Consider the following 26,822-nt stretch of genomic DNA (forward strand, 5'->3'; position numbering starts at 1 on the left):
CACAGAAACCTGCCAGCCCCACAGACCTCTCCAGGCACAGAAACCTGCCAGCCTCACATACCTCCCCAGGCAGAGAAACCAGACAGCCCCACAGACCTCCCCAGGCACAGAAACCTGCCAGCTCCATAGACCTCCTCAAGCACAGAAACCTGCCAGCCCCACAGACCTCCCCAAGCACAGAAACCTGCCAGCCCAGGCACAGAAACCTGCCAGTTCCACAGAACTCAGGCAGAGAAACATTCCCGTCCCACAGACCTTCCCAGGCAGAGAAACCTGCCAGTCTCACAGACCTCTCCAGGCACAGAGTCCTGACAGTTCCACAAACCTCCCCGGGCAGAGAAACATGCCAGCCCCACAGACCTCTCCAGGTACAGAATCTGCCATCTCGACAGACCACTCCAGGCAGAGAAACCTGTCAGTCCTACAGACCTCCCCAGGCAGAGAAACCTGCCAGCCCCACAGAGCTGCCTAAGTTTTTATAAATCTTTCCTTGGTTATTGTCCTTTATTGCATATCCCTTCTTCACTTCAGCATAAATGTCTTTCACTTTGATAAGTTAACATTAACATAAATATTACACTTCAGCAATGTCCTTTTGTTCTGCAGAAATTCCTAGCATTAACAGACACTGTTTTGCCATAACTGTTGTTTTTCTGCAATGTGCTTCAACTGTTTCCTGACTTTTTATTTTTACTTTCACAGCTTCAGACGGTGTCGGAGAATAAAGTCTGTGTGTATTTTATTTACTTTGGCGCCCATCTTACCTTCTGGTTTGCTCTCAAGTCTTAATGTTTTCTTTGTGAAGTCGGCTGTTCAATGCTGGAGTCTGCAGGGCGCTGTACACAGAGACAGGTGCTTCAGGGCGCTGCACACAGAGAGACAGGTGTTTCAGGGTGCTGCACACAGAGAGACAGGTGCTTCAGGGCGCTGCACACAGGGAAACAGGTGCTCCAGGGCGCTGCACACAGAAAGACAGGTGCTTCAGGGCACTGCACACAGGTAGACAGGTGCTTAGGGCGTTGCACACAGGGAGATAGGTGCTTTAGGACGCTTAACGCAGGGAGGCAGGTGCTTCAGGGCGCTGCAGACAAAGAGACAGGTGCTTCAGGGCTCTGCACACAAAGATGCTTCAGAAGATGTGATGAGGAAACCAGCGCCACTAACTCCTGCCTCCTCCACAAACTGGATTACAAGAAAGGGAGATCTTGGGAGTGGCTTAAATACCTTAACCATTCCCAAGATGGCGGGTGTGCTTGGGCGTGGACTAAATACAAGGTCCATGCCCAATATCGGGATGAGCTTGAGCGTGGCTTAGATACCTTAGCCATGCCCAATATGGCGGTGTTTGGGAGTGGCTTAAATATTTTAGTAATGTCCAAGATGGCTGCCAAGCCCCTGAACTGTCTATATCTTGAAAGATTCACTTTGGACAACACCCACAGTTCTCCTCTTCAGAAATTGTCTCACAACTGCTCAAGGCGCAAAATGCTTATATGTAAAAGCAGCACATTTTGTATTGTATGTCGGAAATCGCAAGCTGGATGGCTAACAATTGCCTTCATGTCAGTAGTGTAAAAACTGAGATCGTGCTATTTGGCAAAGCTCAAGAAATATGGTCATCAGACTGGTGGCCCCCGACCTTGACCCAGCTCCTTCCCCTAAACAAGTGGTGAAAAATCTGGGAGTGAAGATCGACCAAACACTGTCCATGAGAGGCCAAGTTAACTCTACATGCGGCATGTATTATGCACAATGAGACTCTTAAGCAAAGCTTTTACCTGGCTTCCTTCCATCAACAGAAAAATCCTCATCCAGGCTCTCATAGTCAGCCGCCTGAACTACGGGAATGCTTTACTGATATCCGCAAATGCCTCCTTGCTGGCCAAACAGCAAGTTGTGCAGTATACAGCTGCAAGGTTAATTTGCAACCTCCCTCCACGGACTCCCTCTGCCCTAATACTGAAGAAATTGCAGAAGCTGCCTATCAGAAAACGAATAGTGTTCAAGCTGTGCTGACTGACGCGTAAGGCACTTTTCACAAATCCCTCCCCATACTTCTTTATTCGAGACTCAGACATTACCAGCCTCCTAGACAGGTAAGGCCTTCTAATTAAGCTTTTCTGCAGATCGCTTGCATTCGCTTGGCCAGATTCAGCGGCAGGTCTTTTTCATACTTGGCCCCTTATCATTGTTGCAAATTGTCCCTTCATATTCGTACCTACCCCGATTTCCGGAACTTTAAGAAGATGCAAAAAACATGGATGCTCTGAATGCAGCTGCCTTTGCCTGTGTCCTTACTACCGCCCTGCCTCCACCCATCTTTGTCTATGTTTTACTTGTACTGTCTTTTAATCTCTAATTTTGTATAATGAATGTCCAAATGAAGTATTTTTTATATGAATGCTTAAAAATAGAAAATATATTTTTTGAAATCTTTATCGCCAAATAAAATGATACAAATTCTGAATAATTTGGCTTTATATATGTGATGTATGGGTCATAACTTTATGAGTTAACTAAGTGGGACTTCTTTAGACCGGTGATTGCCTTTGCCAAACAGTTGGAATGACTTAGCTGTAGACCTTTACCTATAGTGCTTTCCTCCCTATGTATAGCAAGTCCATTTGATATATAGGGGTCCCCTGTTTCCAAATCAGCCTTTGCCTAATGCAAGCGCTGAGATACTCCTTCAGAAGTGAGCAATGTGCTATATCAAGAACAATAAATAAATAGCCAGTGAGGTAGGAACCCAACATATCATTAGGACTCAAGTTTGGACGGAGGAAGAGGATCACTTGGTGATCCCGACTTCATTGATGACAGTATTGCCAAAACCCTTAGCCAGTCCATTAAGTCCCAAGCATTTAATTCCAGGCTTTCTTGAATCCTCTCAGCTCTCATTGATTCTGAAAAAGCTGGAGAACCCGCGAGTATCTTTGTCGATCACCTATCTTTTTCTTGTTTCTTTAGAGAGATCTGAATATCAAGCACCAGTTCCTCGCTTTGGGGTTGAGACAATAAAAGGTGCTGTTGAAATTCTACTGGGAACTGAGAGATCTTTGAGCACTCTGATGAGGGTTTTCGGGCAGTTTTGAGCAGAGGTCACTTATTCTGATAGTAAATTCAACAGGCCGCCCTAAATTACCCTGATAAGTTCTAAGTGCTTTTATTCTTTTACTCAATTTAGGAAGCTGGCTCTGTATATATTATACTAAAGTGAGGTATAGTGTGCACAGAGTCCAGTGGATCCCCAGATGCTTAAAAGAGGCTAAAGGAGATAATACCTTACTCCTTTTTGTAGTAATGTGGGTGAACAGTTAAGCTTATTAGAGGGCTGTGTTAAGCATGTGTTGAAGACACTGAGGCAAGAAATGGTTACACACACAAAGACTGAATCTGAGACCAATTGTTATGTATAACAATATTACTTTGTTACTTTTTTATTTCTAGAACCAAGAGACACTCAGTTGCAGGCAAGTACCTATTTTAAAATAACAATTATTTTCAGGTACAGTAAATTGTGTTTTCCAAAAGCAATAAAAATACTTTCCAGTGATACTGACAATTCCTTTGTGGTGTCAATCAACTGTAGAAGAACATAGCAAATGCAAAAGATAGTCACAGTGCAAATAGGAAGAAATGCAATGCAGTCCTTTGGGAAGCAAACAGTTATGCACATTTACAGGTAAGTACTCGACTTACACATCCAGTATTCAGTAGTTTAGACCAACATTGGGCAAGGGTCAGATCAAGGTAGGTACTGCACCACCAGTGTGACTGGAGCAGCCGGATAAAGATAGTTACATCTTTATCCGTGTCATTGGAGACTGGGGGCACCCACAGAGGTGCTGGTTGCTGGGAGCTACCCACAGTTTCAGGGCACAAACCCTGGGGGCTTAGCACCGGGGGGTGGGGCTACAAGGCAGTACCAACCATATACCACCAGCCATACAGAGGTGGGCAAGTGCAGGGTGCAAATCCGCAATAGACGCCTATTGAAAGTAAACGGGAAATATCGGTCACACAAAGAGGCTGCAAACTCGGACCAGGAGATTGAACAAAGGTGACTAACAGCTGGTAAGTGGAGGTGTTGGTGGAACCCTGGGCACAATCGGCCTGGACTCCCCAAAGTTGGGGGGTTGAGGATGCAACCTTGCCTTTGGACAGAGCTTCTGTACAGAAGCCGGTCGCGGTCAGAGGTACCTTTTGTCATAAGGCGTCAGGCGTCTTGGTGGAGTCCAGGAAAGGTCAGCCACCAATGGTTTCAAGGTATGAATCGCTGGAGAGACTTCACTGGATAGGTGAGTCACTCAAATTTGGGCCGTGGGTGTCAGGTGAAGTGTGGTCAAGAGTTTCGGTTCCAGCTTGATCACGATCCTTGGAGTTGGTTTCTTGCGGACAGGGCCGGTGTCCTCAGGAGATCTGGTCTCTGTTGAAGAGCAGACAGTCCTCCTCTGGTTTCTGGAGGTCGTTGGCTGCAGGACATGTGTGGTCTTCTTGCAGAGTCTTACAAGTGGGAGACAGGTTCGTAGAACTGAGGCCAAATCAGTAGCTGTCTTCAGGCTTGGGTGTACAGCGTCTTCTTCTTCCCTGATCGCAAGAATCTGAGGCTCAAGGTTCAGGGGTGCCTCTGAATACTCAATTTAGGGCCATTAAACGTACTAGGCGGTAGTAGCAAATGGGCTACTTACTTTTAGGGTGATTACACCTTTTGATGTCCGCTCCCTTTGGAGAGGGGGTATCCCCTAATCATACGCTAATCCTACGGGCTAAAATCCTTACATCCAGCATGGAGTATTTTCTAAGAAGGGTGTCACTTCAGCTCAGGACACCTTAGGTATGGTCCTGGCTGAGAGGGTGGGATACCTCTCCTGCTTCCTCATTTTCCCACCGTCCTTGCCGCCAAAAGTGGGGCTTGGTCAGGGGGACGGGCATCTCCACTAGTAGGAGAGGCCCTTGCTAGTATAACAAAGGGCATAAAGGCTTTGTAACTCACCACCCTGAATGCTGTTCCTGCTTGGGAGTTGGTGAGAAGCACCTTCACCCAAACCAGGCTTAGTTCCTGATCCACGAGAGCACAATGGCTCCCACTTCAGGGTGTCAGAAACATGCCTGAGTGTGGCAGGCTGGTGCAGACATGTCAGCTCTACACTAGGAAGTTGGCTGTTTTTCAGGGGGCATCGGTAAGATGCCCTCTGAGTGTAGTTTGTGATAAATCCAGCACTGGCATCAGTGTGGGTTTATTATGCTGAGAAGTTTGATACAAAATTCCTTGGCATTCAGTAAAGCCATCATGGAGCTGTGGAGTTCGTAATAACAAACTCCCAGCCCATGTATTCAATATGGCTTCACTGCACCTGCAATGTCTAAGAATCGACTTAGACACTGTAGGGTCATATTGCTCATGTAGATATGCCTCACTTGGGGTATTGTGCACTCTGCTTTAGGGCTGTGAGGCCTGCTGGAGGGGCGAGTTACCTATGCCACAGGCAGTGGTTTGTAGGCATGGCACACAGGGATGTGTGCCTTGCGACTCTTCAGTTTTAGCTGCAACTCAACACTCAGTCTGCAATGGCAGTGTGTATGTGTTTTTTGAGGGGTCTCTGAGGGTGGCACAATCCATGCTGGTCACCATGCCATTGGTACCAGTGGTACCATTTAGAAAATACTTGTATGTGTGCCAGAGGTGTGCCAATTGTGGAGACAAATGTACAGTATTGAGAAAAAACACAGGCACTGGGACCCTGTTTAGCAGGGACCCAGTGCACACTCAGTCAAATTGCATCAGAAATCAGGCAAAAAGTGGGGGGTAACCATACAAAATGAGGGACTTTCCTACACTCACAATTTACATTTATTCTTCAACTCACGCATGTATGACCATGTATTCAAAGTGCACATTAAGGGGTCGATTCCGATCCTGGAAAAAAAATGCCCGTACGATTGTCATCCGGAGCCATCGCCGTACGATTCGTACCCGTCCGTCCAAGTCGCGTAGTACGATCCGTATTCCGTCAATCCGTCCAAATCGCCGCGATCCGTACGTATTGCAAGGCTGAAACAGTGAACCGTATGACTCGTACACATGCCATATGACCCGACGAGTACGATCCGGACCGGGGTATGAGGACGCGATTCGTACGGTCCACATCAGGTAAGGGCGATTCGTACAGAAAAGCACACAATCACTTACACACCGTACGGTGCGTACACCCTGTAGGAGAGTAGGGTCTGCAATCCTATGATCACCCAGATTTTTTGCTTTTGTTTCACTGGTTTACGACTTTCTCGGGCTGTGGGCCTGCCAATCAGACCCACAGCCTAGCTGTTCTCTCGCTAAATTGATGTGTGTACCTTAGGTGCATTACCCAATTGGAACTGGGCCACCTTGTCAGACCCTGTAACTCAGGGCATCGGTGTACCCAGGGCCTACCAGGGGCTGAAGCATGTATTATGCCACCCCTGGATGGCCATCTAAATCTGACACAACTGGCTGCGCGACAGCTGGGGCAACGTGGCGTACTCGCCCGTTGCTGTAGGTATAGTATCCCTATATCTAACCCTAAAATGGACACCCGAGTTCCTATCAGTCACTCCTATGGCAGGCCTTGACAATCCTGAATGCAGAGTGCATGGAATCGTGTGAGTTGGGCTCTGGCACGAGCCGAGCCCGGTTGCAGCTTGCGGAACCAAGACCTAATGGCTGTTCCATGATAACGCGTGCCATAATAGTAACTTCGGTATCGCGTTATCAAGACATGTCGAGTAAGGTGTCATACGAATCGGGATGCTGACCCCTCACCAAGGCTGGCGACGAGTTTAGCATTCCGCCCTTCTAGAGGGACACGACATGTACGTAACTGTGAACCCCGGTTAAAGTTAACTAAAGCCTCAGCTCCACAAAATGGATGCTGCCACCACAGATACGAGTCTGACCTCCTGCTGCTGGGAGTCCTTCCAGCGAGGAGAGCTTGGACAAAGGGTTTCCTGCCCGGGCGGTGTTCGCACCATCCCAGACAGAGTTTTGTGTATCCTGGGTAGGCAGGGCTTTACAGGAAGGTGACTGCGGAGTGGCACCCCGGTGCTCACTACGCATCTTCCAGCTAGAACCAGTTCCAGGGGCACACCAGCCCCTGACCTGGGGAAAGTCCGGCATGGGAGAGGGGTGTAACTACCCCCCTTTCTGGTCCCACTCCTAGGGCAGGACCTAGTCACCTACCCACCCCTTTCTTTAGGATAAAGGCAGGAGCGGGGACCCTTCCAAATTAGATCATCTTTGAATCAAGAACTACTTGCTACGAAAGGACATTCGAGACTCTTCTCAAGATTTCTCCCTTGTGGCTAAGGAGTAGTCACCCTGCATCCGCAGGCACCATCTAAGAACTCTGCGGTTTGCTGCAAGTCCTTCCTCAGGAATCCGACTGCCCAGCTCGACGAGAACCGGCTTCCCTGGCACCTCTGACCTCTACCCACATCGTCAGCTCAGCTGAGATCCGTGGGTGCGACGAGACCTCGAGGGACCAGCCATCATCAAAACCTGCACGATTTCTTAACCAGCACGACCGCCGAGGGATCCTCTGGTGAGTGCTCTGGGGTCCGAGAAGCCCCGACCCTGAGCAGCTCCAGCACCGAAGTGCAGCCTCCCAGCATCTCCACGATCTGCGTGGGGCCCTTCTGCTTTTGCCGCTCAGCACGTTGTCTAGTTACTAGCCGCTGGCTTGTGACCTTCTTGACGACACCCGACAACCAACGCTGCTGGTCTGGTTGCTCCAGACTGGCCTTTGCTCCCTTCTGAGAGAGGAGCACCCCGGACCCTCCTGGTCCACTCAAGACGCCATTTTAGGTCCACCACGTGGCCCTGAATTTGCCAAGGCTTGTTGCCCCAATCCTGGGCCCAGCGACGCCGACAGCATCAACCTTCGTGGGACAGCTCGCACCTCCATCCTGGTCGCCGACAACGCCTCCTGGTCCGTGAGACTGCAGAGCCTAGCGTCGCCCACTCACCTAGTCGAGGTGACGATCATCCGGTGCCCTCCTGGTACCCTCTGACTACTGGCTAGTAGTACGAACTTGGTCCCCTCTGATTTCAGGTGTCATCCATCCCTGATCCAGGCTTGGATCTCTACGAACTATCTTCAACTGGTCGCCGGCCAGCAACTCCTTCCTTCCGGCTCCTGGCTCGTCAGCGAGGACTCCCAACGTCTGTAAAGACTTGTGCAGCCGCAGCCCTGGGGCTAGGTAACTTCGGCATTTCGGTGCCCGCATAGCCTCCTTATTTAAGGGTCCCGAGTCCCTACCGCTTCCGACTTGCCTTATCGGGTCCGCCCGAGACCACTAAACTTTCCGTGCCCTCGGGCACTTGTATTGATTGTGCACTTGAAGTATTTTCTTAAGAGTTTCGTTGTGTGCTTAGTACCCTGTCCTCATAAAGAGCACAGGGCTGTTGTGATTCTAATAAATACACTGTTTATTTTCATAACACTTGTGTGGTGTCCTTTCACTTGGTGTTCAAGGGGTATGTGATGGTATAACAGCTGGCTTAACACGCCCTCTAGAGTTTAGCCCGAAGACTGCTCGTATCCACGCTACTAGGATAGCTGGTCTAAGGTTGACTTGCAACCAATCACCATAAGGGTCGTTTGGACTGATGCATAGTGATCACTAGAATAGTGAGCACTGCATATCAGCCCAACTTCCCACATTGGTGAACAGCGGTTGGGATTTGAGCTTGCTGTTGTTTTACCACGCGTATCCTAAGAATATCTTGTGAAAGATCGCATAAGTACTTCAGGTACATATAACTTAGCTTAGAATACTCTGAGTTCTACTGAACCAGCTGTTGTAGCTCCTCAAGGCTTAGCACACCTTGGCTGCAACTCTTAGCAAGGGATCAGTAGGTAAACATATAGTGTAGGTAGGTGCATCACTTACACCACACTAGAAGCAGCATGTCAGACAAAGGAGGAAACTTTGAGTCTCCCCTTGTGTCAGTCGACCTTCCACAGGTCACCTCCAGATATGCTGCACTTAGCTTCCAAGAGATGCGACAAATCTGTACATCTCGGAAGCTAAAACAGGGTGCAAACCCTACCATTCCGTTTCTGATTGCTCTCTTGGAGACTTATGATGCTAGGAGGGCAGGTAACACCGACCCTTCTCATCCAGAAGGGAATATGCCCCCCCTCGAGGGAACCCGAGGTGACCCTGACCTTATCCATCTCTCCGCAGAAGGTGAAGAGGAGGACGAGGAGCCAGAGACATCTGGGGACGAGGCAGACAAAGGTCCAGTAGTGGTTAGCCAGCTAACTAGGGACAACTTAAGCCGGCACGAGAATGGTACTAGGAGACCCCTGGGGCCCCTCTCAGGCCAGCTTAACATTGGGAATGGACGAGTTAGGTCTCTGTCGAGAGGCTCTAATAGATCCGTTCAAACCAATGGCTCTCGAGGCTCTTCTCGAAGAGGGATGACATCCCCTCAGAGGAGAGTGTACGAAGCGAAGGAGCGGGAAGTCAATCTGCGGATCGAAAGAGAAGAACTTGCCCTAGCCAAAGAAAGACTCGCCTTTGCTAGAGAGCAAGAATTGAGTGGGACAAACCCCACTGGTGGCAGCATTCCCCCACGGGAAAACAGGAGTTTAGACACTAGACACCTGAGTAAGATAGTGCCCCCCTTTAAGCAAGGGGATGACATCCACAAATGGATTACTGCTTTGGAGCGGGCCTGCACTGTACAGTGCGTCCCCCAGAGTCAGTGGGCAGCTATCTTGTGGCTCTCCTTTGAAGGTAAAGGTAGAGATAAGCTCCTCACTACTAGAGCTGAGGACGCTAACGATTACCAGGTCCTGAAGAACAAACTGATTGATGGGTTCGGCCTAACCACTGAGCAGTACAGGTTGCTGTTCAGGGATACCCAGAAAACTCAGTCTCAGGACTGGTCTGATTTTGTCGATTGTGCCACTAAGGCTTTGGAGGGCTGGTTGCTGGGCAGTAATGTTACTGATTACACAGGATTGTATAATTTGATCATGCGAGAACAGATTTTAAACAATTGTCAGAACCAGTTGTTGCATCAGCACCTTGTCGACTCAGATCTGACCTCTCCCCAAGAATTGGGAAAGAAGGCAGACAGATGGGTCAGAACAAGGGTTAAGCAAAACCAGGGCCAGAACCAGGGTGGTCAGAAGAAAGCAGACGAGAAGGGTAAAGATTCGAATGGGGAACAAAATGACCAGAAGTCTTCGACAGGTCCCCAACAACCCAAAGAGGGGGGGGGGGTCAGGCTTCCCAGAAAAAGAAGAATCAAGAAGGCCAATCGAAAAGGTGGTGCCAATACTGTAAAAGTAAAACTCACTGGTTTAGTGAGTGCACCAAGAAAGGAGGGCAGACTCCTGCTACTGCAGCCCCTAAGGCACCTGTGCCCCCTAGTACAGCCAGCAGTAGTAGTGCGCCTCCCAAGGGACTAGTTGGGTTAACCTTGGGTTCTGAGGGGGGTGACAACTTAGTTGGCACACTCACTCAGGCTGTCCTTGTCTGTACGGGGGATGTGGACACATCCCCTGATGTCAGTCCCAATACTTTGGGCAAATACCGACAGACGCCTTTAATAAATGGAAGAATGGCTCAGGCCTATAGGGACACTTGTGCCAGTGACGCCTAACTTTGTGGACCCTGGACAGATCATGCCAGGTACAGATTTCCTGGTGACCAATGCCAGCAACGTCACTACCAGTCATAGTATGGCGATTGTTGCTTTCTCCTGGGGAGGGGTAAATGGCCAGAAAAAGGTTGTTGTTAGTTCAGACCTCCCAGTGGATTGTTTGTTGGGCAATGATTTGGAGTCATCGCAATGGTCAGAAGTGGAGCACCGGACTCACATGGAAATATTAGGCTTGCCAGCGCATGTGCTTGCTGTGACTAGGTCACAGGTCAGACGATGCCCCACTGAACCGGTGCTGGATCCTGGAACAATGGACCAGACACCTCCCAAGAAGAAGAGCAGTCGGGTTAAGGCATCGCCTTCCCCCTTGCCCCAGGTCGAGGATCAAGTCTCAGAGGAGGCTGACCTCCAGGAATTGCGGAAAACTGAACCGAAAGAACTCGAACTTGATCAAGTTGAGTTTCTGGGCTCAGGGGGACCCTCACGAGAAGACCTGGGAAAGGACCAGTTAGACTGCCCTTCCCTTGAACTCCTCAGACAGCAGGCTGCTGCTGAGGCTGCTGGGAACGCCACAGGTACCCACAAGGTATACTGGGAGGATGGACTCCTGTACACTGAGGCAAGAGACCCCAAGCCTGGTATGACCAGGAGGCTGGTTATCCCCTTGTCTCAGCGTGGTTTCCTACTTACCTTGGCCCACGAGATTCCCTTAGCAGGACACTTAGGCCAGACGAAGACGTGGGACAGGCTTGTCTCGCACTTTCACTGGCCTCACATGAACGAAGATACCAAGGAGTTCTGTTGCTCCTGTGTCACTTGCCAAGCCAGTGGTAAGTCAGGTGTCCCGACAAAGGCCCCCCTTATACCAATGCCTGTGGTGGGGGTGCCCTTTGAACGAGTGGGGATTGACATTGTCGGTCCAATGGAACCCCCAACAGCATCAGGGCACAAGTTTATACTGGTGGTAGTGGATCATGCCACTAGGTATCCTGAAGCTATTCCCATTAGGACCACTACAGCACCTGTTGTGGCAAGAGCCCTAGTTGGAGTGTTCTCCAGAGTGGGCTTCCCTAAGGAGGTTGTCTCTGACAGAGGTGCAAACTTCATGTCGAGCTACTTGACTGCTATGTGGAAGGAATGTGGTGTCAACTACAAGTTCACCACACCCTATCACCCACAATGCAATGGGCTTGTTGAGCGGTTCAACAGGACCCTAAAAGGGATGATTCATGGACTACCTGAAAAGCTCCGGCGTAGATGGGACGTCCTGATTCCCTGCCTTTTATTCGCTTATAGAGAAGTCCCACAGAAGGGGGTTGGCTACAGCTCTTTTGAACTTTTGTACGGGCATCCTGTAAGAGGACCCCTGTGTTTGGTGAAGGAAGGATGGGAGAGACCTCTCAAAAAGCCTGCAACCAGCATAGTGGACTATGTGCTTGGCCTCCGCTCCCGGATGGCTGAGTACATGGAGAAGGCATCCGAAAACCTTAAGGCCAGCCAAGAACTCCAAAAAGCTTGGCATGACCAAAAGGCTGTCCTGACTGTTTACCAGCCTGGACAGAAGGTGTGGGTGTTGGAGCCAGTGGCCCTAGCAGCACTCAAAGACAAATGGTCTGGGCCCTACACCATCCTGGAGAAAAAGGGAGAGGTCACCTACCTGGTGGACCTTGGAACTCCCCAGAGCCCCCACAGGGTGCTTCATGTCAACAGGCTCAAGGCATATGTCGACAGGAATGACATGAGCTTGCTCATGGCCATAGATGAGGGACAGGAGGAAGAGAGTGACCCTCTCCCAGACCTGCTCACTCAGAATCCTGACGATGGATCGGTAGACGGTGTTGTCATTTGTGGCAGCCTCTCCGAACATCAACAGGAGGATTGTAAACAGGTTCTTCAATCCTTCCGGCATATGTTCTCTCTAACACCCAGTCAGACCAATTGATGTACCCATGAGGTTGACACTGGTGACATCTTGCCCGTCAAGAGTAAAATCTACAGGCAGCCCGATCACGTTAGAGACTGCATCAAAACTGAAGTGCAGAAAATGTTGGAGTTGGGAGTCATTGAACCCTCGGATAGCCCTTGGGCTAGTCCCGTAGTTCTAGTGCCGAAGCCTCACACCCCAGGTGGTAAGAAAGAGATGAGGTTCTGCGTAGACTACAGGGGTCTCAATGCAGTCACTAAGACTGATGCCCACCCAATACCAAGGGCGGATGAGCTTATAGATAGATTGGCTTCTGCCAACTACTTAAGTATATTCGACCTGACAGCTGGGTATTGGCAAATCAGGTTAGCTGAGGACGCCAAGCCTAAGACAGCATTTTCTACCCCTGGTGGGCATTATCAATTTGTGGTGATGCCCTTTGGTTTGAAAAATGCACCTGCCACCTTCCAACGGTTGGTGAATCACATTCTCACTGGGCTGGATGACTTCTGTGCGGCGTATCTTGACGATATTGCTGTCTTTAGCTCCACCTGGGAGGATCACCTGGTCCACCTGCGGAAAGCGTTAGAGGCTCTGCAAGCAGCAGGTCTCACTATCAAGGCTACCAAGTGCCAGATAGGGCAGACACAGGTTGTATACTTGGGCCACCTTGTCGGTGGAGGCCAAGTTCAACCACTGGAGAGCAAAATACAGTCAATCAGGGACTGGACTCCTCCAACCACCCAGACTCAGGTTCGAGCTTTCTTGCGCCTGACTGGTTACTACCGAAAGTTTGTCAGAAATTACGGATCGATTGTGACTTCGCTTAATGAACTGACGAGTAAGAAAATGCCAAAAAAGGTTCCGTGGACAGCGAGCTGTCAAAAAGCATTCGATGACCTAAAACAGGCCATGTGCACGGCACCTATCCTCAAGAGTCCAGACTACTCCAAGCCATTCATTGTCCAAACAGATGCTTCTGAGTTGGGTGTGGGAGCTGTTCTATCTCAACTAATTTTGATGGTAATGACCAGCCCATTGCTTTTATAAGCAGACGGCTGACCCCCAGAGAGAAAAATTGGTCAGCTATTGAGAAGGAGGCCTTTGCTGTGGTTTGGGCCCTGAAGAAACTGAGGCCTAACTTGTTTGGCACTCATTTCAAGATTCAGACCGACCATAAGCCCCTCTTATGGCTAAATCAGATGAAGGGTGAAAACCCCAAACTGCTTAGGTGGTCCATTTCCCTACAGGGGATGGACTTCACAGTGGAGCATAGACCTGGCACTGATCATGGCAATGCAGATGGGCTCTCCAGGTATTTCCACTTAGAACAAGAAGACTCACCTGGTCAAGGTTAGTTTATTGTCCCAACGTTTGGGGGGGGGGTCATGTAGGAGAGTAGGGTCTGCAATCCTATGATCACCCAGATATTTTTTGCTTTTGTTTCACTGGTTTACGACTTTCTCGGGCTGTGGGCCTGCCAATCAGACCCACAGCCTAGCTGTTCTCTCGCTAAATTGATGTGTGTACCTTAGGTGCATTACCCAATTGGAACTGGGCCACCTTGTCAGACCCTGTAACTCAGGGCATCGGTGTACCCAGGGCCTACCAGGGGCTGAAGCATGTATTATGCCACCCCTGGATGGCCATCTAAATCTGACACAACTGGCTGCGCGACAGCTGGGGCAACGTGGCGTACTCGCCCGTTGCTGTAGGTATAGTATCCCTATATCTAACCCTAAAATGGACACCCGAGTTCCTATCAGTCACTCCTATGGCAGGCCTTGACAATCCTGAAGGCAGAGTGCGTGGAATCGTGTGAGTTGGGCTCTGGCACGAGCCGAGCCCGGTTGCAGCTTGCGGAACCAAGACCCAATGGGTGTTCCATGATAACGCGTGCCATAATAATAACTTCGGTATCGCGTTATCAAGACATGTCGAGTAAGGTGTCATACGAATCGGGATGCTGACCCCTCACCAAGGCTGGCGACGAGTTTAGCATTCCGGCCTTCTAGAGGGACACGACATGTACGTAACTGTGAACCCCGGTTAAAGGTAACTAACGCCTCAGCTCCACAAAATGGATGCTGCCACAACAGACACGAGTCTGACCTCCTGCTGCTGGGAGTCCTTCCAGCGAGGAGAGCTTGGACAAAGGGTTTCCTGTCCGGGGCGGTGTTCGCACCATCCCAGACAGAGTTTTGTGTATCCTGGGTAGGCAGGGCTTTACAGGAAGGTGACTGCGGAGTGGCACCCCGGTGCTCACTACGCATCTGCCGGCTAGAACCAGTTCCAGGGGCACACCAGCCCCTGACCTGGGGAAAGTCCGGCATGGGAGAGGGGTGTAGCTACCCCCCTTTCTGGTCCCACCCCTAGGGCAGGACCTAGTCACGTACCCACCCCTTTCTTTAGGATAAAGGCAGGAGCGGGGACCCTTCCAAATTAGATCATCTTTGAATCAAGAACTACTTTCTACGAAAGGACATTCGAGACTCTTCTCAAGATTTCTCCCTTGTGGCTAAGGAGTAGTCACCCTGCATCCGCAGGCACCATCTGAGAACTCTACGGTTTGCTGCAAGTCCTTCCTCAGGAATCTGACTGCCCAGCTCGACGAGAACCGGCTTCCCTGGCACCTCTGACCTCTACCCACATCGTCAGCTCAGCTGAGATCCGTGGGTGCGACGAGACCTCGAGGGACCGGCCATCATCAAAACCTGCACGATTTCTTAACCAGCACGACTGCCGAGGGATCCTCTGGTGAGTGCTCTGGGGTCCGAGAAGCCCCGACCCTGAGCAGCTCCAGCACCGAAGTGCAGCCTCCCAGCATCTCCACGATCTGCGTGGGGCACTTCTGCTTTTGCCGCTCAGCACGTTGTCTAGTTACTAGCCGCTGGCTTGTGACCTTCTTGACGACACCCTACAACCAACGCTGCTGGTCTGGTTGCTCCAGACTGGCCTTTGCTCCCTTCTGAGAGAGGAGCACCCCGGACCCTCCTGTTCCACTCAAGACGCCATTTTAGGTCCACCACGTGGCCCTGAATTTGCCAAGGCTTGTTGCCCCAATCCTGGGCCCAGCGACGCCGACAGCATCAACCTTCGTGGGACAGCTCGCACCTCCATCCTGGTCGCCGACAACGCCTCCTGGTCCGTGAGACTGCAGAGCCTAGAGTCGCCCACTCACCTAGTCGAGGTGACGATCATCCGGTGCCCTCCTGGTACCCTCTGACTACTGGCTAGTAGTACGAACTTGGTCCCCTCTGCTTTCAGGTGTCATCCATCCCTGATCCAGGCTTGGATCTCTACGAACTATCTTCAACTGGTCGCCGGCCAGCAACTCCTTCCTTCCGGCTCCTGGCTCGTCAGCGAGGACTCCCGACGTCTGTAAAGACTTGTGCAGCCGCAGCCCTGGGGCTAGGTAACTTCGGCATTTCGGTGCCCTGCATAGCCTCCTCATTTAAGGGTCCCGAGTCCCTACCGCTTCCGACTTGCCTTATCGGGTCCGCCCGAGACCACTAAACTTTCCGTGCCCTCGGGCACTTGTATTGATTGTGCACTTGAAGTATTTTCTTAAGAGTTTCGTTGTGTGCTTAGTACCCTGTCCTCATAAAGAGCACAGGGCTGTTGTGATTCTAATAAATACACTGTTTATTTTCATAACACTTGTGTGGTGTCCTTTCACTTGGTGTTCAAGGGGTATGTGATGGTATAACAGCTGGCTTAACACGCCCTCTAGAGTTTAGCCCGAAGACTGCTCGTATCCACGCTACTAGGATAGCTGGTCTAAGGTTGACTTGCAACCAATCACCATAAGGGTCGTTTGGACTGATGCATAGTGATCACTAGAATAGTGAGCACTGCATATCAGGCCAACTTCCCACACACCCCATGATCGCAGGGGGTCATTTTTACCCTCCCGCTATCCAACGCTTTCCCTACTGTTGCACTCTCTGGAGTCGGAATAGTAATTGTTACCCTCCCACTATCCAACGCTTTCCCTACTGTTGCACTCTGTGGAATGGGAATAGTAATTTTTACCCCTACGCTATCCAACACTTTCCCTACTTTTGCACTCTCTGGAGTGGGAATAATTTTTACCCCTACGCTATCCAACGCTTTCCCTACTGTTGCACTCTCTGGAGTTGGAATAGTAGTTTTTACCCCCCCGCTATCCAACGCTTTCCCTACTGTTGCACTCACTGGAGTGGGAATAGTAATTTTTACCCTCTTGCTATCCAACGCTTTCCCTACTGTTGCACTCACTGGAGTGAAAATAGTAATTTTTACCCTCCTGCTATCCAACGCTTTCCATACTGATGCACTCTCTGGAGTGGGAATAGTAATTTTTACCCCTACGCTATCCAACATTTTCCCTACTGTTGCACTCACTGGAGTGGTAATAGTAAATGTTACCCTCCCGTTATCCTATGGTAAAAATATTGTATATTTTTTGTTTTTTTGTATTTTTTGTTTATATTATGTTAATATATCGAGCATTTCTAAAGCAGCCAGTGGTGGCGCAGACTCACAGTCTATGGCCTTTCGTCCTTATCACCGGGTCACGGCTGATATGTTGGAGCAATCTCTTGCCACGCATCCTTGCCAGCGCACGGGTGGGCTTATGAATGACCTAGCCCTTTTTCAGTCATGGCTTACGCAGCGCCTAGATGAGTTAGCATCCATCTCCACTCAGTCTAAATCTGTCCAACGTACATCGGCTCCCTGGTTCACTCCTGCGCTCCATGAGACCAGAAGAAGTTGCAAGAAAGCCAAAGAACGTGGGGCAAATGCTACGATGCTTCATCTAAAGTGACTTACAAAGATCTCATTAACCCCTTCGATGCTCATGACGAGCTGAGCGCGTCATGAGGCACGGTTGAGCTGTGCTGATGACGAGCTGAGCTCGTCATGAACAATGGGAATAAGCATCTTTCAGCACAGGAGGGGAATTGCTGCAGCAGCGATGGTCTTGAAGGCTATCATAGGGCTATCGTTGCAGAGAAGAAACTGTACTTCTCTAGAAGAATTGATGCGGCGGGTAACTTTAGCAAAGAAATGTTTAAAATTGTCAAGGAGTTTAGATTCCCCTTCCTCCTTAATCCCAAAATCCTCCCCCTCAGAATCCTGGGTCAAGCAATTGGCTAGTTTCTTTACCAACAAGATTCTAAGCATCCAGGCTTCTTTTTTGCCTACTGTCTCTACAAGTGATCCTGGCTCAAATCCTTTTGGAATGTGTTCTCTCCCTGAAAATCATATGCTCTTAACTTTTACCCCTCTATCTCCCCAAATGTCACTGGATCTGCTATTAAAATTTAAATCCGGCTCACCGTCTGATCCTTGCCCTGCTAAAATCCTGGCCAAAATGGCACATTTTATCAACCCTATTGTTAACCCGCTCCTCAATGCCTCTCTCGAAACTGGCACCGTCCCTAGTGTATGGAAAAAGGCGCAGATCGTTCCACTGCTAAAAAAAACTAATTTGGACCCCTTAGAGCACTCTGACTACAGACCGATCTCGCTGCTCCCTGCTTTGGATAAAATTGTGGAAAAGCCCCACTCTTTTTAATATTTATCTGTCTCCCTTGGCTGACCTGGTGGAATCTCATGGAGCCCGAATTGTGTCCTACGCCGACGATATGCAGCTTCTCTTTACCTGCGACAAGAACACTGAGTTCGCCAGTAATTCCATCAGGAGCTGCCTTGAGGCCGTCTTTTCTTGGTTTCAACAGAACCAGCTAAGATGCAACTCGGATAAGTCCGAGATTATTTTCTTTGGCTGCCCCCCTGACGCCCATTGGAAATCCTGGCGGCCTGCTGATATGCATCCTCCATCATCAGCCACCTCGTTTGCGAAGAATCTGGGTGTAAAAATTGATAACGGCTTAACCTTCAAACCCCAGAGTCTTAATTTAGTCGCCAGTGTTTCGCCCTGTTAGGAACCCTTAGGAAATTCCTTCCCTTTCTCTCCCATAGCCACAGGAGAATTACGGTTCAGGCATTGATCAGCTCTCGGCTTGATTACGCCAATGCACTTTATTTGGGCCTTCCGGATTACCTTCTTGCAAGCCTCCAATCGGTTCAGAACTCGGCGGCCAGGGCCATTTTTGGCCTCAGTCGTAGGGCCCATACCTCAGCTCTCCTGAACTCGCTACATTGGCTGTCGGTGCGGAAACTTATCCATTTTAAGACTCTCACCATGGCCTTTAAATCCTTGCATGGTATTGGTGCTGTCTACTTAAGGAAAAGAGTCCAGTTCTATTTTCCCTCTTGATCTCTTCGCTCGGCCTCGCAAGCATTGGCTATTGTCCCAGCCACCAAACGCGCGCGGTGGTCGTTCATACAGATTGCTGGCCCCTCAACTCTGGAACAAACTTCCCCCATCCCTTAGGAAACTAGATAATCGGTTGTCCTTTAGGAAAGGACTAAAGACTTGGCTTTTTGGCCTATAGTCTGTCTGCGTTTCTCTGGCCACTCCTTTACAGATCTGTATAGCGCCGGGACACTCTGCCCGAGTAGCCGAGGGCTCTATAAGACACCCAATAACATAACATAACATAACATATATATATATATTAAAAAATAAAATGTATGTTTTTTTATAGTAACTAATTATTTAATAATTTTTACGGTTTTTTAAGTATTTTTAAGTATGTTTTAGTTAATTATATTTATTATTTCATTATTTTTAAATTACTTTTAAGACATTTAAAAAAAATTATATTTTGACTAACTATATTTTTTTAACGATATTTTTGATTCGATATTTTTGTACTTACCTGTTTGGAGTTAGGAATTCAATATTTTTGCATTCTATATTTTTTCCTCGATATTTTGGTAATTCTATATTTGTGTATCCGATATTATGTCAGTGATCCAAGATAGTGGGCGTAAGACCAGGTAGGGGGTGGGAGTCAATGTTATTTGAGATTGAGAATTGAGCTTCGAAATACGCGACCCTTGAATCTGGCGCTACATGGTTGGCCGGTATGTGTGGTGTACCATTACTACCCCACGTAACTATCTGCCAGCATTTAACCATATCTCTCTTGTTGCTAGCTTCAAGTAGGTCGAGCCAACGTTTGTCATCACAGTCCATCTTGGCTGATTTTTTAACTGCTTTGTACCTAGACCTAGCCAGTCTAACCGCACCCACATTTTTGGATCTAATGGCTTTTGTAAGTTCCCGATATACCTCTGTACATAACTTATTATACCAAGAAGCCGTTTTAGCACCTGAAGTTTTCTTCTTAGAGTGACATATAGTAAAAAAAAAGATTTTAAACTAGAAAATAACTCACTATAAACACTTAAAACGATACGATTAATATCCTCCTGTGAGTGACATTTATTAAGAATGGCAACCGAATGGGTGACCATAGACTTCATCTGCTTCAGGCCCCCCTCTCTTTTGACCAGCCTAACCCATCTGACTCTTCTATCATCGTTGGAGACAGCTGCTTCCACTAGGTGGTGTGCTTCGTCCTTACTGGCATTGCCTAATGTGCTCAGTGCCATGAGTGATAATACTAGGGGATCATGATCACTTTCGGTCCACTCAACACCAGACATATCATGTAAGTGAACCCAGAATTCCACATTGAGAAGAATATAATCTATCCGGCTTATTTTAGGCCGTTATTGAAGGTATGCACACCCTTCCGATCCGACTGTGACCTCCCATTAACTGCCCTTACACCCTTCTCCAGACAACCCCTTGAGCTGAAAAGCAGCTTCCGTCCATCTTTTAATTGGAGTAAGGTCTAGGGGGGGATGTTCCATTGAGAGTCCTCATCAGAGGTTAATTTACCGTCCTCATAGCTAGGGGTTCAAAAGAACAGTTGAAATCCTTCGCTATAATCAAGTTATACCCTTCCCTCCAACTATCCAGAAAACTATCAAGGATGGCAACTGTCTCGGAGCGCCTCCCATCCGGCTGGCCTCTTGCATAGATGTTAATTAGCAAGATGTCCCGATCTTGGCCCATACGTACACAAAGAGCTATGATATCCGGGCTATCGATTGAAATTTCCTTAACAGTATAGCTCAATTGCTGTCTCACCCAGCGTGTTAGCCCCCCAATGGTCTACCCTTACGCCCCCCTTGTGCTGGTTTGGAGAAATTAAGAAACCCGGGGTGATAGACTTGATCGATAGACCATGTCTCCTGAAATGCCCAGATGCCATGCTATTCAATAAAGGGGGACCAGTCACTGCATTCAGTTTTGGATAAAAGACCTGCAATGTTCCAAGAGCCCACTGTAATACTGGCAGCCCCCGCAATGGAGAATTCCTAAGAATAGGCCTATCAACTGGATCACTGATAGGGGAACCTTGGTCTAGTCCCCGTACTCCTTGATTGGGCTTGTTAGAGATGTTACAGGCACCCGGCCACAGCTGAGTCATTACTTTCTAGTATGGAGAGGGCATCAAATCGATTACTTACAGGGACAGTTTCTCCGCTAAGGTTTGTTGGAATAATTGCAGGCTACCTGCTCTCGGGGTCGGGAGGGCATTGTGTAGGTCAGGCCCACCTCCAGTTGGAAGATATGATTGACTATTACCCGAAACTACACTAGGAGGAATGGGAGTAGGGTTTGAAAGTCTCTTATTTAGCTGACCCCCCGGCCTGTTGAGATGCATCCCCCCTTCACCCAGTTGAATAGTGAGGTCAGTCGATGGAATTCTAGGGAGGCCCTGCTCTATTTTAATGAACCTACCTTCGATTGAGGTCTAGTACCCCGTACTCCTTGATTGGGCTTGTTAGAGATGTTACAGGCACACCGCCACAGCTGAGTCATTACTTTCTAGTATGGAGAGGGCATCAAATCGATTACTTACAGGGACAGAGTGGGCAAAAGTCCCCAATGGGTGGAATGACCCTCCCAGGTTAGAACCGCTAGGATAAATGTTAAGTCGATAAAAGAAACCCAGGGGTACTACAGGAATGTGGACCCTTGCGTCGCGGATATACTGAACCATGCTGGGTGACCTAAAGCTCAAAACCACACAATCCCCCCTTAGAGTTTTCTGAGACTTCCACACCCAAGGAACCCTTCGCACTATTTTGAATTCTGCGAACAGTTCGGTTGATAGCCCTGTTCTGGAACTTAGGAGGTGAAGGGCCTTATTACGCAGGGTGGACCAGTGTTCCTATACCTGTGGTTCCAGCTCAGGGACATTCCCCTGGACAAAAGTGTAAGGAGTGGCCTCCGGCGGTAAGTGAAGGGATGTTGGGGGGGGTGCAGTTTCTCCGCTAAGGTTTGTTGGAATAATTGCAGGCTACCTGCTCTCGGGGTCGGGAGGGCATTGTGTAGGTCAGGCCCATCTCCAGTTGGAAGATATGATTGACTATTACCCGAAACTACACTAGGAGGAATGGGAGTAGGGTTTGAAAGTCTCTTATTTAGCTGACCCCCCCCCCGGCCTGTTGAGATGCATCCCCCCTTCACCCAGTTGAACAGTGAGGTCAGTCGATGGAATTCTAGGGAGGCCCTGCTCTATTTTAATGAACCTAGCTTCGATTGAGGCAAGTTTCTGCATGAAGGGGTCAATTAAGGAGGAGATTTTCTGCAATAGCTGAGTATTGTAATCTTCCTGACAGCTGTTTACTGGATCAGGATAAGCATCTTCATTAGAACAATTGCTAGAAGATTGTGGACGTCCCCGGCCCCCCTTGGCGGGGGCCTTGCGACTTGTACCCCTAGTTGAGTGTGGTTGTGTTTTCACTAAGGCGCAGGCTTTCCTTTTCTTTGTTGGGGGTTCACCCTCTACTCCCCCCGCACCCTGCTTGGTCTGCTTAGCTTTCTTGCCCCTGGTAGTAACCAGAGAGGCTCTGTGCGAACTTTCTGGACTTGTTGGGGTGGAAACTTGTAGGGCAGGTAGAACGGATATGACCTGACTTGATGGCCCTAAAGGAGCAACTACAGGGGGCGCTGGGTGCCTTGACATAGTGAATGGAGCTGGGTTTCCTGATTCAATTGCTGGTGAGGGCTCTAACGATAGCCTGCGCTCCGTCAGTGAATCTCATGTATGAGCACAGACTCAGCCCTAGATAAACAAGCATCGAGGGTTCCCAATACTCCACTCCCTTCTCCAGATTTACGTTTGCCCAAAAGGCTAACCCCACAGGTGGCATGATGCAACAATGTTACAGCTAAACTGGCCCTCCTTTTGATAGGTCAGAAGTTAGTGGGGTGGCCCAGCCCAGCCCAGCCTCCTCCGGTCTTGGACGGGCTCAGATGGGCCCGCTCTTGGTCTGGGCTGCGTCCACGCGCCGCGGGCGGAGACGCAGCGCCTCCCCCTCTCACGGCAGCTGGTCCTGCTAAGGTGCCCTGCGGGAGGCAGAGTCCTCTCCCAGGGTGTGATCGCCAACTAAAGACCGAGAACCGGCGGTCCCACAAACCCCGGAATTACCGCCCTCCTGGGCAGAGTCAGCAACACACAGTGAAGGTCAGCCCAGCAGAAATGCGGCCAGTTGAGCAGATGGGCGAGCAGGAGCGTCTCTAAGCATGTGATATAAAAGTGTAGTGTACAGTGTCTCTGTACCGGCGGCCTCAGACATAGTGTGCTTATAATGTAATGTTTGCAGCCTTTGCATGAGGCTGCCACACTAAGCCTCCACTCTGCATTATTTTCTGTGCCTTTGTTAAGTTCAATGTGTGTATCCTTTCCCTCCTGTCTATTTGGTATTTCCCTTTAGGGTGCTTTTTCCTGAAACTTTGTATTTCTCCACTCATCTTGTCACCCACGCTGGGTTTTTTTTTAATTTCCCCACCTTCTTTCTGTATCTGCCTACTGACGCCCTTCTGGTTGCCGCGTCTCTTTGCCGTTCCTCATTGCTGCCTCCAATGGGTGTCCCTTTAGTTCAGTGTTTAGTTTGTGAAAAGTATAAGTGCCAGTGCCCTCATCAGGGGGCCACTGCAGCCTGCAGCACCCATTGCCCCTCACAGCGCTGCCACTAACACTACCAATGCTGATACCCACCATCAATCTGCTGCAATACAACATTAACCTCGGCCTCCATCTGCACACTGCACCCTCTCAGTATCCTCCTCGGCCTTCATCTGCACACTGCACCCTCTCAGCCTCCATCTATACACTGCACCCTCTCAGTATCCTCCTCGGCCTCCATCTGCACACTGCACCCTCTCAGCCTCCATCTATACACTGCACCCTCTCAGTATCCTCCTCGGCCTTCATCTGCACACTGCACCCTCTCAGCCTCCATCTATACACTGCACCCTCTCAGTATCCTCCTCGGCCTCCATCTGCACACTGCACCCTCTCAGCCTCCATCTATACACTGCACCCTCTCAGTATCCTCCTCGGCCTCCATCTGCACACTGCACCCTCTCAGCCTCCATCTATACACTGCACCCTCTCAGTATCCTCCTCGGCCTCCATCTGCACACTGCACCCTCTCAGCCTCCATCTATACACTGCACCCTCTCAGTATCCTCCTCGGCCTTCATCTGCACACTGCACTCTCTCAGCCTCCATCTATACACTGCACCCTCTCAGTATCCTCCTCGGCCTCCATCTGCACACTGCACCCTCTCAGCCTCCATCTATACACTGCACCCTCTCAGTATCCTCCTCGGCCTCCATCTGCACACTACACCCTCTCAGCCTCCATCTATACACTGCACCCTCTCAGTATCCATCTATACACTGCACCCTCTCAGTATCCTCCTCGGCCTCCATCTGCACACTACACCCTCTCAGCCTCCATCTATACACTGCACCCTCTCAGTATCCTCCTCGGCCTTCATCTGCACACTGCACCCTCTCAGCCTCCATCTATACACTGCACCCTCTCAGTATCCTCCTCGGCCTCCATCTGCACACTGCACCCTCTCAGCCTCCATCTATACACTGCACCCTCTCAGTACCCTCCTCGGCCTCCATCTGCACACTGCACCCTCTCAGCCTCCATCTATACACTGCACCCTCTCAGTATCCTCCTCGGCCTCCATCTGCACACTACACCCTCTCAGCCTCCATCTATACACTGCACCCTCTCAGCATCCATCTATACACTGCACCCTCTCAGTATCCTCCTCGGCCTCCATCTGCACACGGCACCCTCTCAGCCTCCATCTATACACTGCACCCTCTCAGTAACCTCCTCGGCCTCCATCTGCGCACTGCACCTTCTCAGTATCCTCATCGGCCTCCATCTATACACTACACCCTCCCTCCCAGCCCTCCTCTTATCTCCTTCACCCTGTGACTGTCTCACGAGCCTTTTTTGGCGGAGCCGGTTTCTGAAGCGCTGCCAGGGTGGCTGCGTGACTCAGGCAAGCAGGGCATCTGAGGGACGCCTCATGACTTCCCGGCCCATGAGGGGAACACGCCCTCGTGTGGACTCAGACACGGAGGACAATAATGTTTGACTAATGTGGCGCCTAAGGCTGCTGGTTGCTGCCTCGAAGCGCTGTGGTGCATGACTGTAACAAGCATCTCACGGGGTATCGCATCGCCTGGAGACTACGCAAACGCGTGTACGTAAAGAGATTGTGCTGTTGACGATATCTGCTTCATATAGCGCGTTATACGGCAGTGTTGCGCTTTCGAAGCGCTCCAACCAAGTTACCAAGTTTAATGACAATAAGGAGGCCGTGCCTGAGGTCACGCGGCTGGGACAGGGTGCAGCGCCTTCCGAGCTTATCTAAAATCCACACCTTTGCCTTTCGTGCATCCCTTGATTCACTGAGGCTGCCCCGCCCTGGCTTCACCACAGCTTTCGCAACACAAGTCTCGTGATGGGGCTGCAGGGCAATGAGCGCTCCTGTGGGAGGGATGCACTGGGGGCAGGGCTGCAGGACCCGTCCGGGGAGCTGTGCAGGGTACCGTCCGCCCCATGCGCCCATGTCCTCTGTCCCACCCACAGGCTCTTTACCTCCTCTCCTCCTGCTGCCCTCACTGCTCCTCAGGCAAGCTCTCACATCACGTGACCTCAGTCCATGTGACAGGCAGGGATCTCTCGCCCACTTGAGCCGGGAGAGTGCTTCTCGGACACCCCCACCCGACCGCTGATTGGCTGAGCTTTGGCACTGCGAAGGAATGTCAACATCCTCTCGGGCTGCTACTGTACTTCGGCTCTGCCCTGCACACATGCAGACCCTGGCCTGCCGCACATGGATTACCACGCGGAGCCCAGCTAATACCCCCCCTCCCCCAAATGCTGTTCCAGTACTGAGCCCCAGTCACAGGCCTGCCAAATCCCCTCCCTCCGTGCTCTTCCAGTACCAAATGCTAAAGGAACAATTGATTGGACAGAATGCAGAACAATGCCATACATTCACTCCAGTACAGGGATCTGGGCCTAAGTCCATTGTTTCTTTGCTCACCATGTCATTCCAGTTTTCACACCGCCATATGCAAATCAGTCTTGATCCTGTGCCTCATGAGAATAGTCCAGCCCGAACTGCCAGGCCAGGTCCTCCCTGGACTGGAAACAAGCATCCTAGGACCGGGTTCAGGCTTTCAGCCCTCATCAGCCATGATAGCTTGACTCCAGTGGCATAGAGAGCACAGGACCCACGTCAGGGCATACCCATCCCACTCGGGGTGACAAATGCAAAAAGAACAATTGACGGACAGAATACAGAACAATGTCATACATCCACCCTAGTACAGAGATCTGGGCCTAAATTGATGTATTTGTTTGCTCACCATGCCATTGCAGTTTGGAACCAGCCACATGCAAATCAGTCTTGACCCTGTGCCCAATGGGAACAGTCCAGCCCGAACTGCCAGGCCTGGTGCTCCCTGGACTGGAACCAAGCATCCTATGACCGGTTTCAGGCTTTCAGCCCTCAGCAGCCAGGATAGCTTGACTCCAGTGGCATGGAGAGCACGGGACCCACATCTGGCCATACCCATACCACTCAGGGTGAAAAATGAAGAACAATTGATGGATAGAATGCAGAATAATGTCATACATTCATCCCATGGCATGGTGGGGCAGCACAGAGCAGGGACCCTGACAAGGACGGGGGTGGGGCCTGGGGGCCCCAGAGAGCAGGAGGCAGCACAGAGCACTGCTCGGGACCCTGACAAGGACGGGGGCTGGGGACCCCAGAGAGAGAGGAGGCAGCACAGAGCACTGCTCAGGACCCTGACAAGGAGAGGAGGGGCTGGGGGCCCCAGAAAGCAGGAGGCAGCAAAGAGCACTGCTCGGGACCCTGACAAGGACAGGGGCTGGGGCCCCAGAGAGAGAGGAGGCATCACAGAGCACTGC

At 50.2% G+C, this 26,822-nt stretch overlaps 1 protein-coding gene across 7 annotated transcripts in view; it reads right to left on the reverse strand.

Annotated features, from left to right (window-relative positions):
• The window catches only part of LOC147736543 (aldehyde dehydrogenase family 3 member B1-like), a 329,280-nt gene that overhangs the window by 263,686 nt on the left and 38,772 nt on the right, over positions 1 to 26,822 (reverse strand). The window contains exons 1-2 of one of the 7 annotated variants that reach the window (XM_086953291.1): positions 25,479 to 25,537; positions 765 to 865 (exon numbers count right to left, since the gene is read on the reverse strand). The exons of 1 other annotated variant lie outside the window; for it this stretch is intronic. The gene's annotated coding sequence lies outside the window, so the exon portion shown is untranslated. Of the gene's footprint in view, positions 1 to 764; positions 959 to 25,478; positions 25,538 to 26,822 lie in introns of those variants that run through there. 5 more of the 7 variants (XM_086953289.1, XM_086953286.1, XM_086953287.1 and 2 more) reach the window with 5 other exon arrangements.

The sequence above is a fragment of the Lissotriton vulgaris genome, chromosome 1_2, assembly GCF_964263255.1.
Source record: "Lissotriton vulgaris chromosome 1_2, aLisVul1.2, whole genome shotgun sequence".
Lineage (NCBI taxonomy): Eukaryota > Metazoa > Chordata > Amphibia > Caudata > Salamandridae > Lissotriton > Lissotriton vulgaris.